Genomic DNA, 18,388 nt, shown 5'->3' on the forward strand with positions numbered 1-18,388 from the left:
GATATTGACAGATTCGGAGTCTAGCTCTGAGGATGCACCGGCATCGTCGGTCGTTTTCCAAACCGTGATCGCCTTGAGCCACCCCGGAACGAGTTGGAGGGATGCACCTCTTAAGGTGTATTCTCGAAAGTGTTCCCGAGCTGACTACGATGTGAACACCTCCACTGTAGCCCCACCCTCGACTGAGGCCTCACCACCATCACCGTCTACTCAAAAGGAGACGGTGATAGTGCAAAGCCCCATCGATGGCGACCGTATTACCTACCTCGAAAGGAGGCTGGCAGCATATAAGATCATTATACATCAACTCATAAACCGCCTCTACACTATGGACCACATACAGGGAGGAGATGGCCAGGCGTATAACGCCTTGTGCCACTACGTGTTCGCCATTGAAAACAGAGGAGTGAACATGGAAGCACGGGTGGAAAGTTTGGAGTCCAAGAACGATATTATTGGACCTTGTGTTCACTACCTAATGGGCCTCCACTAGTTTGGGCTCATGGGTAATGGTTTTTGTTGGATGTTAGTTGTTGTGTAATTATTCAAGACTTGTTATATGTTGTATCAATTAGGATGTGGGTGGACAACATTAAAATGTAGTATGTATTACACCTTGTATTTTGTATAATCTGTAGGTAGTAATAGACCCCCCCCCCCCTTATGGTTGTTTAAGTTATGAATTATATGTTGATCTTTAAGTTATAAAGGTTTTACAAAACTAACAAAATATGTTTTTATGATAAAAGAAATCATGGCGCCTAAAACAAAACAAACCACTACTAATCAAGCATCCGGATTACCATCTTCTGAAGGCCCAAACTAAACCGAATACCATAAGTCACAACTGTAACAACTCGGGTTTCCAATTACTATTTATATATCCGTTACCCAATCCGTGTTCGCTATTGGGTAATTTTAATCAACAAAGTATCGCGTTTTATCGAGACATTAATATTTTATTATTGTTTATTATACTTAACCATTTTATCAAAATAACTTAGAGTTATATACTTATTTTCCCCAAAAACAAGGTTTAATCTAATGTGTATCCACTTCTAAAGTTAAGGGACCCAGCTGCAATATCTGGCCTAATTATTATAATATACCTAATCCTCGACCCAAACCCGTCTACCCGTATCATGAGTCCGATTAGCAAGCCCGTAACCCGTTTTAGATTCCTTGCTGCTTAATCCTTGTCACCTAATGAGAATTGAACTCGTAATCTCGTTTATACATAATTTACTATCACAACTGACACAATTAATTTTGGAAACAAAAATCAAATTGATGCGAATTTTGTAATGTATTAAACCGTCTCTGATATAATCACGATTATACCAAAACAACTGGTAATATTACAATCGAACTCTGCCGCACCCTCCCCAAGACCTCGCGACCAATGGCCCTAAGGTGGATTACGTTATGCAGCTTTCTACGATTCTCACGAGTTGGCTTTAGTGCTGTCAACCCCTGCTAGCCGTTCACCATCAATACAACATCATATAAGGTAATTGATTCAAGCAGCATGATCGTTTTTATCTCTATAACGTCAACCCTAACACCATTTAATCTAACAATGAACGAATTGAACAATTGTAGTGTTAGGGTTTCATAATCAACATTTATCTTTATCAGTTGTTGTATGTATTATCTCGTTCTCAGTTTATAAACAATCTGCAGCGCAAATCGTATGGTTTGGTGTGTGGGTGATTAGTTCTGTGAACTGGCCAGAGGCACGGGCTCGAGCCCCCCTGGATGCGGTTTTGGTATTTTTATTTTCTTTTTGTTCTTTTAATGGTTTATATAATTATTAAATTATTATTACTATTATTATTTCTAAACATAAACACATTTTATTAAACTGGCATCTTAAAGTTATGTCTTTTGTAAGAACATCGTTAAAAAGCTTTCGTTTACGTGTATGTATATATATATATATATATATATATATATATGTATGTACTATAGATATATATTAATAATAAAACGAACTTTGCTTTATTAAAAACCGAACATCATTACTGGTGTTTCTCGTCATTAATCATTTTTACCAAATTCTTATATATATTATTAATTATATTTGTTAAGTTAAACTTTCGTTAAAAGATTTAAACAAAATATTTATTTTAGATCTTAATACATATTATATTTATTTATTTATACATAATTAATGATTTGTTCGTTCGGATAATTATAAGTATGTCTCAAGTTATATTTATCAAATTATTTTATTTTATTTGTATATTTAAATATATATTTATTTAGATATTATTATTGTAAGCATATCGTATATCTTAATTCTTTAAAGTTATTTAAGTAAATGCATTTTATATCTTATCAAGAATAATCAATAGTATTTTATAAATGATAATAATTAATCATCTTTTAAATGTATGACAAATATTAATATTAATATTTACAATAACAATTATTGAAGAAATCCATTGATCAATTAATAAAAATTCTAATCCCAAACCTAACTCAATTCACATCAAATCTTAATTCACTATACATGGTGTCTCATTATTAATTAATCCTTATTAATATTATTTAACTTGGAATCATTGACGGTATTTTCCGAAGGGGGTTACCTTGCTCTCAGAATCCTCACTTGTTTTTTTCGTTCATCTGATCAGCTGAGTACCACATTCCTCTATTTTACATTTTTTTCACGCTTTGGGGACATATGCGTAAATTATATTTCCCATATATACTTATACTCAAAACTGCAACTTTGTCTTTTGTGTTAACAACTTGTACCTTACTTGTTTATGTGCTTATTTGCTTTGTATGCTTCTGCATTCGGAGAGGTCCAACATAATCTCAGTCTAGTATGATCATACGCCAGTCGTTGTAGCCTTTGTGCTTCTCGACATATCAGTTATACTTGCTCATTTGGTTAATTTGTTTTTCTCATATGACTTGTTATAACTACATATTTTTGATATATATTATATATACATTTAAACTGGTGTGTTTCTCACTCAACCTTGTGTTGACAAACTATATTATTTTCAACGCATATGCAGGTTATCATGTGATATGGTTCTCAAGCTTGTATTTGAAGAAAAATTAGGTTGCATGCTAGAGAAGAAGACGCAAGAATTAGAATATTAAATTTTTATTTGATTTAATTTTATTTATGTACTTTGGTTAATTTGATGTAAAGGATTACATAATTTAATTAATAGATATTGTCATTTTAATAATGCATGATAGTAACCTTTGAAAAGCTGTGAGCTATAAGTTCACCCCGGCATTTCCGCCATAGGTTGGGGTGTGACAGATAGATATCAGAGACGAAGGTTTAAGATAGGTCATTAGAAATTGCCTTAGACACATGTTTAGGAGCCCTATACGTGCCTATATGTTTACCTTTATGTGTTCAATTTTTAAATTGTTTACAACTTTCTTAGATAATTATTTATTTATTTTCTATTGTATTGTTATGCACACACACAAAAACTTTTACGCTATGCCTCAAAATTCAAAGAAAACTTTTTAAAAAAATTAGATTACTTTATTATATTTACGGGAAATTCCTTAAGAATTCCCACCTGTTGTTTTCACTCGTAAACCTTAATGTGAATACATTATACTACCTCAGATCTGATATATATAATTAATAAATATTAGGGATCTAGTTAATGATTACACTTGATTATATGTTATAGGTTAACTGTATATATATTAATTGTATGTATAATATGTTAATGAAGCTTTAGAGAAACGAATAGGGAGGAGGTTCAATAATCTAAACTCAAAACTTAAATTAACAGTGGAATAACACCACTATATGTAGAATATGGATCTAGTTCGTTACACATTCCATAACGAACTAGCCTCCACTTCGTTACATTACAATAAATGAAACAAACATAATGAATCACCCCCTGATTCGTTAAACATCCTTAATGAATCAGGAGGGAACATAACTTAAACCTAGTTCGTTAAACATCCTTAATGAACTAGTCGATACTTTAACGAACTACATTAATGTCTTTAATAATTAATACATTAATTAAAACGACAAATACATAAATGATAAATACAAAGACTCTAGACGCAAAACCGTGTACTAACAGACACCCCCTCGTCTTGAGCTCTTTGTCTTTAACTTATTTGAAGCGCTTTGTTTGCCAATATCTGAAACTGTGAACTCCATGCTCATGACATACCCGAGCAACGCATTGAAACTGCATTGCACGGTCATAGTCTTCACTGCGCTCAAACAAAATATTGTTCTTGAAAAGCACGCCGTTGTCAGTGTCTGTCATGTTCACGAGCCATATCGGATCAATGATCTTGATTAGCTCGGTCTTTAACCCTTTACCCAGGAAAATGACGGCCTCGCCAGTTCGGTTGTCGTAGTACCAACGGTTGAATGATAAAGACATATGTTGATTCAACGTCTTCACTGGCACACGCTTCATGGTCTTTGGTGGCTTTAATTTAAGAATCAACTTTCTCCAGCCGGTCCTTGGGTCAATCTCATTAATACGCTTACGGGTAGGACCTGTGGCTTAAGAAACTTAAACCCATAGTTGACCTGGAATAACAGATGTTGATGGAACCAATCTGCTATTCGACCACCCCCACGGTTAATTAATGGTCGACACGCGAGGGTCTGAACATCCCAACGCGGGTAACGAGAGAACATCGGTTATCTTCTCATAATATTGGATCCCTTTCTCCCATTTAGCGATACACACTGTCAAATCAGAATCAAATAACCAAGAGATAATATCACCTTGAATCTTTGACACGGTCTTGAATGAAGTCATCTTATTGGCTTTAGCACGAGCAACAGCTTCATCCTTCTCCTCCTAATCCACATACCGATAAGCATAAATAATCTTACGAGCTTTCTTATCTCGATAACCAAACCATCTGTTAATGTCAGCATCAGTCGGGTTTTCAATCGAATTGAATCTCGTATCAACCACAAGTTTACCCTTTGATACCTTATCCAAATTATCCTTAGCTACTTTGAATGTGTCCTCAGTAAGTATTGGAGCACCCTGATCAACAATGGTGTGTTGAAACAGGTCAGGGTATTCCTCAGCTGTAACATCTTCAACCTCAACCTCCTCATCTTCAAAAATGAAAGCCGTATTCATTTGAACAGTCGGATCATTTAAGATCTCTTCATCTTTCTCGACCTCAACATCGGGCTCAGCTTCTAACACGGTCAATTCATCATCATTTAATCCAAGCAGTAACGAAATCTGCTCTCGTGTTAGAGACCTTTTTGTTGGTGCACGATGTCAGTAGTTCAGTATCTTGTGTTTTGTCTGTGTCTGTAATCGTTTAGTCTTGTTTGTTTCGTGTCGAATACTGTTGAGTTTGTATGTTCGCTGATTTGTTTGAGCGAACTTAGGGAGTAGCGAAGTTAGACAACTTCGCCTAGTATGTCAGGCGAAGTTTTCGAGGTATATATAAACCTCAACTTCGGGTTTTAGAAAGAAAAAAAGGGGGGGTTTGCTGAACGTGTTTTTGGTGATCTTGTGCATCACGTGTTGGCAATAGTAACACATCAAGTTTTCAAGTATTATCTCATGTGTTTACCTACTTATTTAACGTATTGCTTATCTTACACTCGTATCGTATTACGTGGGGATTCCGCACCCTCGTGTTACGTGATACTCCTGTGTAGATCCGGCTGGGAACCTACAATCGGTATCAGATCATTTTGCTCGTGATTGTTTGGTTCGGGATTATCACACGGGTGTTAAGATCGTTCCGTTTGACCATTCGCGGAACGAGTTTACGTTGAAATACCTCGTTTTTGTCTCTTGCCCATCTTCCCTCAACAAATATACCTCGTAATCACCCTCACATCTCTTGCAATCCACTTAACTAAAAGCTGCAAAACATGTCGTTCGTCAAGCGAAGTTGCCGTAACAATACGTAGGGTTTTTAGCGAAGTTATAGTGTTTAAGCGAAGATATAGTCCAAGCGAAGTTATGGTCTAAGCGAAGATATAGTCCAAGCGAAGTTATAGTCCAAGCGAAGTTATAGTCCAAGCGAAGTTATAGTCTAGCGAAGTTATAGTCCAGCGAAGTTGTACTAACTTCGCTATAGCTATTTCACAGAACCTTGTTTTTGATTCTCGAATCTCTATTCTTTCAAAAATGACTTCTTTAAACATCACAGAACTGGTAAAGATGGAGATTGAATCCAGTTCAGCAACTAAAGCTCCGAAACGATTGAAGGGTACTGATTTCGTTGCATGGAAAGATCGTTTTGAACAGTATGTGAAGTATCAAGATGCTAAGATGTGGCTTTGCATTCAAGACAGTTACATTCCACCAACATCCATGTTTGAAGGTCGTGAACAGATTAAGAAGTACAGTAAGATGGAGGATGATGAAAATAAAATGTATGAGGCAGAGAGTAAAGCGCATGCAACTATAACAATGGCACTTCCACAAGAGATTCTCCATACTTTCAAAAAGTACAAAACTGCTAGAGAACAATGGGAAGCTTTAGAGAACAGATATGAAGGTAATGTTGGGATACGTACCTCCAAGACAAAGCTGCTTAAAACCCAATTCTCCGTATTCAAGTATCTGAAGAACGAATCACTTAATGATATTATCACACGATATTATCATTTGATGACCGAACTAAATAACTACTCCATTGAATACAAGGAAGAAGAGATAGTAGAGAAGCTTCTTGATGCTCTCCCACCAAAATGGGAGATGTACATTGTTCTGATGAGAGAAGATAAGGACTTTGACAAGATTGATTTGGAAACGGTGGTAAATAAGTTACGAAATTTTGAACTTAACATGGTTCGAAAGGAGACACCAACTGGTCAGGTTCAGGATCCGGGAATGTATGGTGCGAAAGTCACTTCAGGCTCAAGTTCAAAATCAGAATCCACCGCCTACTACTCAAAGGGGGAATCAAACTCAACTCCAGATGGTCATGTGATTCTCAATATGGATGGTGACGTATGTTTCGTAGCAGGAGGTAGTAATTCTTCAAAACCTCAAACCACAACTGGAAATTTCTCATCAAATGTTCCAAGCTATAACTACTCACAGATGCCCATGAGTGTTAAATCAGCTGAACAGCAGTTTGCTGTCTATGCATCCTTCTTTGCTCTTATGAGAACTACATCAAAGGTAAAATAGTCGACCCTGCAACTTTGGATGAAGACTATGATCAGATCGATGCTGATCATTTGGAAGAGATGGGCCTGCAGTGGCAGATGGCTATGATAGTAAGAAGGGTAAAGAGATTCATGAAGAAAACGGGTAGAAGGTTCGTTGGAGAAAGACCAAGGTTTGATAAATCAAAGGTTCGGTGTTATAACTGTCAACAAAACGGTCACTTTGCTAAGGAATGTACAAATGAGAGAGTCGAACGAAGTCAGAACAGGCCTGATCAACAGAATGGTGGTGGTAGTGAAAATAGGGCCATGGTATCTCAACATAACGGTGGATACAATTGGAATATACAAGTTGAGGAGGTGTTCGAACAGGCAAATCTGGTAAACATTGAAACTGGAGGAAGTGAAAGAGAGACGGGGGAAGATCAAGCATACATGGCAGAAGTGAATGATCAGCTCTCTGTGGTAAGTTCTGAACTTCATTGTGAAAAATGTGAAAACCCGTCTGATCAATTGAAGACCTTAACTGATCAGTTTGTTAGTTTGGACACTCAATTTAAAAACTTAAAAGAAGAACATCACTATTCTAAAACTAAAGAAAACAGTTACTCGGTAAAAATAAAAGCTAGTGAAAAGGATATCAGAAGTCTTAAAGCCACACTAGCTGAAAAAATACAAGTAATTGATCTTAGTTATGAAGTTTTAGAAGAAAAGACCAAACTAATTGCTGAAAAAGATAAACAGATAGCTGATTACCAGGTAAAAGTGGTGGAACTGAATAGAAAAATTGAACAATTTAGAAATTCTTCTAATATGTTAGATCACATAATCAGTGTTCAACGTTCCCCAGTTAACAAAGGGGGAATTGGATTCTCTGAAGTTCCACCACTATACAACAATAACTATACTTATAATCCTAGTAATCAGCAATCTGCAAATGTTGAAGTTGGTAAGACAGTTCCAATCAAAGTTTCTGCTAAAGAAACTAAAGTTAATGAGAGCGAAACAAGTAAAACAAGTTCAAATGTCACTTGTTCTGTCTCCAGTTCTATCTCGTCAAATTCAGACAAGTCGTCCGAATCGGGGGAGATAGAAGAAAAGGTTGTGTTACTGAAACGAGGGGAGGAATATAAGCCTGATGAAAAGAAATCTTCCCTAAATCCGTTCGTCCCACCATATGTTAGACAAACGGATAATAACACAACCTCAACATCTGCAACAACTTCTGAGACGAAAGTTCAAAACAGCCAGACTAGATCGAACATAAGTTGTTTTAGATGCAACAAGATAGGACATCTTGTCGCTGACTGTCCTCTGAAACAGAGAAAAGCTAGAAATATGAGGCCTACTAAAACTGAGTGTAAAACGAGTACAAACAATGATGCTGGTAAAAACACTAACATACCAAATTACAATCATTGGTCTAAACCAAGATTTCAAAGAAATCAGTCTCGTTTTTTCCCAGTAAATTACCAAAACAATAATTATAGTCCAATTAACTCACGAAGGTTTGGATGGCCTCATTGCCAGTAATCTAGAAATTTCTACTACATAACTAATAGAAACTTTCCTCAAACTGACTTTGGGCAACCAAGGTACTGGATGCCGGATAACAGATTTAATCGACCCAAGACCAGTAGGTCTTGGGTCTCATATTTTAATATATTTCTTTAATTGTGCAGGAACAGTCAAACAGGGTTGTAAACAATATGTGGGTTTTTGACAGTGGTTGTTCCCGGCACATGACTGGTAACAAAGAAATTGTTACGTAACTGGAACTCTGTTCAAGGAGGAAGAGTACGTTTCGCTGGAGAAAGTGGGGGAAGAATTAGTGGTATTGGGACTGTGATAAATGGGAGAATAAAGTTGGAAAAGGTGAATTTTGTAGAAGAGTTGAAGCATAACTTGTTGAGTGTTTCTCAGATCTGTGATAAAGAATACACTGTTCATTTCTCTAAAGATGAGGCACTCGTGCTTTATCCTGGTTTCAAGATACTAGAGACATGGGTTGTAATGAGAGCTCCAAGAGAGAGAAACACGTATGTGATGGATATGAGATCAACCGAGATGACAACAGAAGAATCATGCCTTCTGTCAAAAGCAACTGAATCTGAGTCAGAACTGTGGCACCGAAGAATGGGTCATATACATCTTCGTAAGATGAACTACATAGTCAAGAATGGGTTGGAGCTAGGGGTTCCTTTGAAGAACTTCAATTTTGAAGACCAATGTGTATCATGCAAGAAATGAAAACAGCACAAGAAGCCTCATCACTCCAAGAAAGGTAACTCAATTGTCAGCACCTTGGACCTACTTCACATGGATCTCTTTGGTCCTGTGAATGTAAAGAGTCTAGGAGGAACTTCATATTGTCTGGTGGTAACCGATTATTACTCTCGATACTCTTGGGTCTATTTTCTGAAGGCAAAAGATGAGACAATTCAGTTGGTAATTAACTTGATTACCAAGGTTGAGAATATTGTTAAAAGAAAGGTTAAGCACATCAGGAGTGATAATGGTACAGAGTTCAAGAACTATCAGATGGAGATGTTCTGCTTACAGAAAGGGATAGATTATCAGTACAGCGCCCCATAAGCTCCGCAACAAAATGGAGTAGCTGAGAGGAAGAATAGAACACTAATCAAAGGCGCCAGGACCATGCTGGCAGATGCTAAACTTCCTGTGGTGTTCTGGCTGAGGCTGTTTCTACAGCCTGTTATATCCTTAATCGTGTTTTAACTATTAAAAGATTAAATAAAACATGTTATGAACTTATGCGTGGTAGAAAGCCAAACTTGAAGTGTCTCGAACCTTTCGGGTCCCCATGTTCGATATTAAAGACTAACTTTAAATTTGGTGAGAACGCCAACGAAGGTATCTTAGTCGGCTATGTTGTTGGGACACCCAACAGAAGAGTCTTTAATCTATCGAACAGCAAGGTTGAGGTGGTTTGTAACACTGACATTACTAGTTACAAATCACCAAAGCCTAGCATGGGACCAGTAGCGGCTTTCGACTATGATAAACTTTTCAAATCTTTTAATGTGCCCTACTTGGATTTTGCAGACATTGATGAGAAAATAGCCTCGCAGATACTGTATGACGACGAGGAGACCATTGTGCAACGTCCACAATATGATGAAAATCAACCAGCCTCGTCCAATGCGGTTGAATCTCCTGCTGTCTCGAATGATGATGAGTTCTATAATCCATTTCACACTCAACCTCAGACTCACACTGATGAAATTTCTTCAAATCTTGAGAATGATAAGGAAGTTGGTCCGATTCAGACTACTAGAGTTCACAAGAATCATCCTTTGGAGAATGTGATCGGTAATCCTTCTGACGGTGTTCGTACAAGAAGAAGTTTGGATGAACACACATGCATTTACGCAAGCATTAAAGAGACGGGTATAATAAATGAATGATTGTACACCTGCTTCATCAGCCAGATTGAACCAAAGAATTATCAAACGGCACTGAAGGATAGCTCGTGGGTTGAAGCCATGCAGGAAGAACTGGCACAGTTTGAGAAGATGGAAGTGTGGAAATTAGTTGAGAAACCACAAGAAGTAACTGCTATCGGTACAAAGTGGGTATTTTAATGTATGAGAGATGAGAAGGGGATAATCATACGGAACATGGCAAGATTGGTAGTGAAAGGGTTTAATCTGCAGGAAGGAGTCGATTACAATGAAGTGTTTGCTCCTGTAGCGAGATTGGAGGCAATCCGACTGTTTTTGGCATATGCTGCACACAAAGAGATGAAAGTGTTCCAGTTAGATGTGAAAAGGGCATTAATTTATGGTAAAGTCGATGAGGTGGTATATGTTGAACAACCCCCGGGTTTCCCTGACCCAGATTTTCCTGATCATGTGTACAAACTGAGTAAAGCATTATATGGGTTACATCAGGCTCCTCGTGCCTGGTATGCAACATTGTCAGGCTACTTGCTAGAAAATGGGTTTGAAAGAGGAAAGATTGATAGTACGCTGTTTGTCAGGAGAAAAGGGGGAGAGTTTCTTCTCGTTCAGGTTTATGTGGACGACATCATTTTTGTTGCATCAAAAGTCACTATGTGTCAGGAATTTGAAGCGGTCATGAAGAAGAGGTTTGAGATGAGCGCCATGGGCGAATTAACTTTCTTTTTGGGATTGCAGGTAGATCAGAAGAAAGATGGCATGTTTATTCATCAAACGAAATATGTCCATGATGTGCTCAAACGCTTCAAGATGGATGATAGTACCCCATTTGACACTCCAATCTGCGTCAACCACAAACTGGGTGCTGATTCCGACAGTGATGATGATGTTGTGGATCCCACTCAATATCGGGAAATCATAGGTTCTTTAACGTATTTAACAACATCTAGACCTGACATTATGTTTGCAGTTTGTCTTTGTGCTCGTTTTCAGGCAAACCCGAAGGAATCTCACATTAAGGGAGTGAAGAGAATCTTGCGGTATCTCAAAGGCAAGCCTAAGTTGGGTTTATGGTACACGAAAGGGGGATAATTGGATTTGGTAGCTTACACCGACTCTGACTATGGAGGTGGCAATCAGAACAGGAAGTCAACAACCGTTGGATGTCAGTTTCTTGGAGGAAGATTGGTGTCGTGGCAGTGCAAGAAGTAGACCTCAGTAGCCATTTTCACCTGCGAAGCAGAGTACATGGCAGCATCAAACTGCTGCTCCCAGGTTTTATGGATACAACAGCAATTGCACGATTATGGTCTGAATTTCACTCAAACTCCTATTTGCATTGATAACACTGCTGCAATCTCAGTAACTAACAATCCCGTTAAATATAGAAAAACTAAACATATTGACATTCGTCATCATTTTATACGGGATTGTGCTGAGAAGAAATTAATTGTGCTTGAAAAGGTTGATTCTTTGGATAATTTTGCTGATCTTTTTACTAAATCGTTTGACCGATCCCGTTTTCAAAATCTTGTTGAGCTTAATGGGATGATCAATCCCGAGTAACCTTGTTTTCAGTTGAAAAAATATAAAAAAATAAAAAATAAAAAAAACCATCACTATCGCTTAAAATTATGTCGGTTGCTTAAGTTTGAAGGACATATCTTCAGATATGTTTGGTCCTTACTTCTACTTGTAGATTATGAGGATAGCCATTAACCAGATGACTGAAAGTGACTGGGGCGGTTTATGATGGGTTTTTATTCTTTCGCTGAAAAATAGTCGTTCATACTTAGTTAGAAGGACACATACTCGTATGTGGTCGGTCCAGCTGATCCATTGGATCTTCAGGATGGCCGTTTACCTGAAGACTTTGACTTGATCGGGGCGATAGTATTTAAAATTTTTTTTGGGAGATGATATAATTTTTCAAGTCTATAACTTCGTAAGAAGTTTCAATACGATGTTTAAAAGAAAATTGATCCAACCTTGGAAAGTGATAGAAAAACTGATTTTGTGTGCTTAACTGGTGAAGTTATTAGGCCTAAAAGACTCTAGAACAGTCATTGTATGTTATGGTAGCTTTCTATGGTGCGTAAAAGTAGAAGTGATACAAACTAAATCTCCTCGATTTAATGTGAAAAACCATTTTGAGTTGTGCATGTCTCCATATACATCTTTCCGAATGATAGGCAGAAAAGTGATTACCCAGTCATACACGAGTCCGTGAGTGTTCTGATTCCCGCGAAGATAGTGTTAAGTACCTGCAGTGATCCAGATTCGGGACTTGCAGTTGTCTACAATTTGGAGTTGTATTAATGTCCTTATTTGTATCAGTAAAAAGAATGTATATTATTAAGCCTTCTGAAGCTTAAGATGTTTCAAATATCTAGAAAGAGGCAAGAAAGAATATTTCAAGCATAAGAAAGAACGGGAAGAAGACTCTAAAGATAGATGTGTGCTCATTGTTTAATCAGACACTACAGGTCGAAGTCAACTCGGGGTGACTTGGAGAAAGCCAAATATTCTTTGAGAATAGATAGGAGGAATCAAAATCTCTCATGTGATATCCATCTAAATTTTGAGCTTAATTGAACCTAATCCGTATCACAGAAGCGATGAAAACCATACTAAGTTTTATACCTGCTTACAACCTGTTTCTTTATGTCATAATACCGCTGAACATGGATCTGAGTGACAGCCACTTAATTAGTATGATTCCTGTTCGGATCTTTTCTAAAACATGCAGGTTCTCGTCGAGACTGAAATTTGATCCCGTCTATTCTAATTATTTAACTTTTTCGTTATGTATTTCGTTTTATGGTTTTAATTTTTGAAACTTGGTTACTTGGTTCTTTGATTGAACAATTTAAATCTTTTTCGGAGATGTTAAAAAGCCAGTTGAAACGTTTTTGGTTCTGTTTTTAAAATAATAATAATGGCGATGTTCATGGTAAACAAGTGAGGCGAAGTTGACATGTCTTTGACTTGGCGAAGTTAGTCTTGGGGCGAAGTTATCACAACTTCTCCTCTGGGGTTTATTTAAACTATATAAACTGATGCGGTGGTCTTTTGGTCAAACTATTTTCAAACCCTCTAACCCTCGGCGAACTTATACTCTTGAATCGAACCTCATTATATTCTATCTCTTGTCCGTGATTAAGGTTTGTAGGATCCATGTAACCTGTAATTCGTTATATATGGTGATAATCGGTATCACGATGATTCGGTTTGTGGTCTCGCTAAACCCTCGTTTAACATATCGTTTTTAGTAACAAATGTTGGTTATCTGGATCTCAATCGAACAACCTCTTTCATGTTTTCATTCTCAAAATCGGCCGAACAAAACCATAAATGGGTCAATCGTGATACGCCGATTAAGAGGCGAAGTTAGGGTTTAGGCGAAGTTGTACTCAACTTCGCCATATGATTAACTTCGCCTGTTCAAGAAAATATTGATTAAATGTACTGGATTTGTTACTCTCTGTGTTCATGCTCAGGCGAAGTTGGGCTTCAAGAGAAGTTCACAATCAATTATTTCATAACTACGCCTATGGTAAAGGGCGAAGTTATGACCTGTTTAGACAAAGAACTGACTTAAACTGTTTGTTGTGCAGATATGGCTGCTGTGGCAGGTGCTGGTGGTGATGAAGGTGGTGATAATAACCGACAGTTATTTCCGGGTCACAACATGTATATCACCTTGGATCCAGATGCTCGTGGTACTGAATGATAAGGAGATATTTTACATTCCTGCGTGGAAGGATGAAGCCAAGAAGTACCAGAGGGTGGTCTATGTTTGTGTAAGACAGCGCATTCATGCTTGAAGACGGATGGCACGTGATTTTTGAGATTACAAGACACGAGAATGAAGATAGAGATATGAAGCTAATTCATGATGTCAGTAGTTCAGTATCTTGTGTTTTGTCTGTGTCTGTAATCGTTTAGTCTTGTTTCTTTCGTGTCGAATACTGTTGAGTTTGTATGTTCGCTGATTTGTTTGAGCGAACTTAGGGAGTAGCAAAGTTAGACAACTTCGCCTATTATGTCAGGCGAAGTTGTCGAGGTATATATAAACCTCAACTTCGGGTTTTAGGAAGAAAAAAAAGGGGGTTTTGTTTAACGTGTTTTTGGTGATCTTGTGCATCACGTGTTGGCAATAGTAATACATCAAGTTTTCAAGTATTATCTCGTGTGTTTACCTACTTATTTAACGTATTGCTTATCTTACACTCGTATCGTATTATGTGGGGATTCCGCACCCTCGTGTTACGAGATACTCATGTGTAGATCCGGCTGGGAACCTACACTTTCCACAAACTGTCCCTCTTCAATCACATCCTGATTCACTACACTTCAAACCAGACCCGATCCCTCCACAAAGATGATAGTGTTAGCTTCAATCATCTCAATTGGTTTGGCAGCTGTGTGGTCATGATACACAATAATCTGCTTCCCAGAGTCATCAACATCACTTATACCTGCACCTGAGGATGAACCGTGAGTTTGTTTAAGCTCACCACCTGCGCCAGACTCATCTGGATCTTCTTCATCATTCTTGATATTTTTAAGAGCATCATCCTTGCATGTTAACTGCAAGATGAGATCCTCCTGCTCTTTGATCTTCACCCCCTAAGACTTAACAATCTCACGAAGATCTTTTGGTTCCTTCTGACAAAAGGAGATATATCCCATCAGCCTTCGTTGATTTTCCATCATGCGTTCTTGAGTCATACGGTCAGCAGACATTTGATTTTCATATAAATGATGTAGACTCAGAACCATATTCATCTGTTGATCAAGCGTCATGGCAAAAACGAAGCTAGAATAGGTTGAACATGGACCTTTAGGTCTATTAAGCCTCAAATATGAGAAGTCCATTGGTTTTGGAGGCAGCATAGTCGGTGTAGGAGAAACCACCGATGCAGCAGTTGTAGGCCTTGGTATAGTAGATAAAATAGTTTGAGGAATCATACCAAGCCTAGGATCAGACGTAAGCATGGTCGTGAAAGTGAGTTCCGGGGTGCTAGTAGTAAGCGGCACCACCGGTCTTTGAGAAACAGACAACCTTGGAGGCTGAACTCCAAAAGAAACGCCAGCACCAGCCAACACTCGTCGCTTAGACGATCCTTCAGTAGCTAACGCTTTCCCTTTTCTTTTGCGTTGAGCGGCAATTGTAGCATCTAAAGCCGCCTCAACCGCAACTTGTTGTTCAAGTATAGCAGCATCTCCATCACCACCATTACCACCATCATCACCATCATCACCACCACCTAGTCCCTTCTCACGCTCAGAATCAGAATCGTCATGGATCCAGCGATCATTGTTAGGAAATACATAATTTGGATTCACTAGATGACCAATCAAACGTTTGGTCCTAGGTTTATCCTTTTGATAGATCTTCATTCTTCGTACAGTATCAGCCGTCATGTGATCTAGTGGTAACACATCTTCCACCAATGTTTGATAAATCACTAGATTAGGGATCAAATCTTGAATAATTAATTGGAGGAAGAGAGGATACATTAGAAATTTCTTTCGTTGAACTGTTTATAGACACTGTTCCTTAAGATGATAGAAGATCATCTTTGAGAAGTTAAACGGCTTTTTTAGTACCAATGCAACGAAAGCCAACTGTAACATGATCCAACATTCATCAAAGCCGCCTTTACGACCTCCCAAGCAATGGATCAAAACATGCAGTAAATACTTGTAAGTTGGACACAATACATTCTTGTTGTACATAGAATCTCCGATGTCACCACCGTAAAATACACGACGAAATAAACCCTTGATCAATTCCTTATCAAATTCACAAGGATTGTCAATGTTATCTCCAAATCGAAGCACCCGTCGAATCACATCAGTATCTACAGTCATAGAAGTTTGGTTGATTGTGGCTTTGATGTGGTTCTCAACTTCAACATACTCGGTCGTGTTCCAGAATTGACGTATAATACTTAGACAAACCCTAGGCCGAGCAGTCACAGCAAAGTTGATAACCGATCGTCTAATAAATGCTAGTAACTCCCCAAATACAACTTCATCGGCAAAGTTTGTACCGAAAAAAGCACAAACATTATGTGTTGTGTCGTACGGAAACATTGGTAACTCCTGAAGTTGTTGTTGTAGTTGTTGATCAGCAACCGGTAAATCTAGGTCCATGTTATCAGCCATAGGTCTAAATAAATAACGTCTAGAATCAGTAATAATTAATATATATATATATATATATATGTATATAAGGTTGTAAAATTTAAATCAACTTAAAAATTAAAATAAAATAATAAAAATTAAATATCATTCGTTAAAAACAGGCTGATTCGTTAAATTGTTATAACGAATCATCTGTTTCGCTATCAAGTAAATAAGTAACGAATGAGGACTAACGAATTACTATTAAAAGGTAACGAACTAAAGACTAGTTCGTTATAAATAACGAATACAAATCTGATTCGTTAGAAATATGATTCGCTGTCCTGATTCGTTTGAATTTCCTAACGAATTGGACACGAATTAGTTCCAATTTGTTAAGCATAACGAATGGCCAAAATAAACTTAATCTTTGACTTAATTAGTCAAGGTCAAAATAACCAAGAACTTCAAAAGTCAAACAAATAATCGGGAATTTGATACAACCATAATCAACAACATGAAGACAAATCAATGACCACTATGGATCTCGGAAACACATTTCGATTACAATGGTATCATTATAGTGGTACACAACATGGTATTAAGCACATAGATTCAGGTTTATATAAACCTCAAAAACACAGTAACAAAATTGCATAATTAACCTAACTGATCGTTATAATAATTGAAGAAAATCATGAAGGTATGATCGTCTATACCTTAGAAACTCAAAAGTATAATCAAACAGAGGTATAATGAAGGTCGAGTTTTCTGGAAAAAATTTGCCGGAGTAACAGTACACAAGGGGAGGAAGGAGACAGTGAATAGTAACCGATTCGTATGCACGCCGTCCTATATAGTCTGACAAGGCACGCTTTTCTATGTAACGAATCAGCCGATTCGTTTGAATTTTGAATTAACGAATCAGATGATTCGTTATCTAATCTTAACACGTGGCATAGCGAATTAGATTCAATTAATGTCTAATTCGTTAAATATGTATAATAAATTGAGTGTCATTCGTTACAGAGTTACGGAAGCGAATTAGGATAATATGAATTAGGATGTAATTCGTAAAATGACCTAATTCGTTATTCATAATTAACGAAGTACCTGTTATTTAATTTTAAATGAATAAACTAAATAAATTAATGAATTAAGTATTTAAATAAAACAATGTTAACTTAAATGAATTATCGAGGTCCTATATCTCGATAATCGAATACCTTAAAGCGTTTCACATTTTGAAACGTATAACTTAAAAGAATTTAAATAAAAACAAATGTTAGTACACGGTTTAGTTATTCGTAGCAATCGAATACGTTAAAACTAATTTGCTTATTAAAATGTAAAATATTTACAAAAGAAATATCCGAAAATGAGAAACATAGAATAGAAAATATTTTTGTGTTTTTGTATGGTTTTTCAAAAGCAGTACATATTTTTGGATTTTTTTTGAGTTTGAGCAGAGAATCATATTGACTGAATTGCCATTCCATCTCATTTTTATATATCAGCGATATTATGACTGGCGTTAAGTCGGTCATTGATATTGTTGTCCACCTAAATCTTATAACAAACTTTCGAGCATTTTTGTGATATGATTAATGGTTCAGTTAGCGCACAGAATATCAAAACTATCAGCCTCTAATCTCGGTTCAAGCTTAATTTGATTTTTGCCAAATCACCCCAACTTGACTTAAAC

Source organism: Bidens hawaiensis, unplaced genomic scaffold (genome assembly GCF_021521415.1).
Source record: "Bidens hawaiensis isolate Kalapana, Puna unplaced genomic scaffold, B.hawaiensis_p1.1 tig00000142_1, whole genome shotgun sequence".
NCBI lineage: Eukaryota > Viridiplantae > Streptophyta > Magnoliopsida > Asterales > Asteraceae > Bidens > Bidens hawaiensis.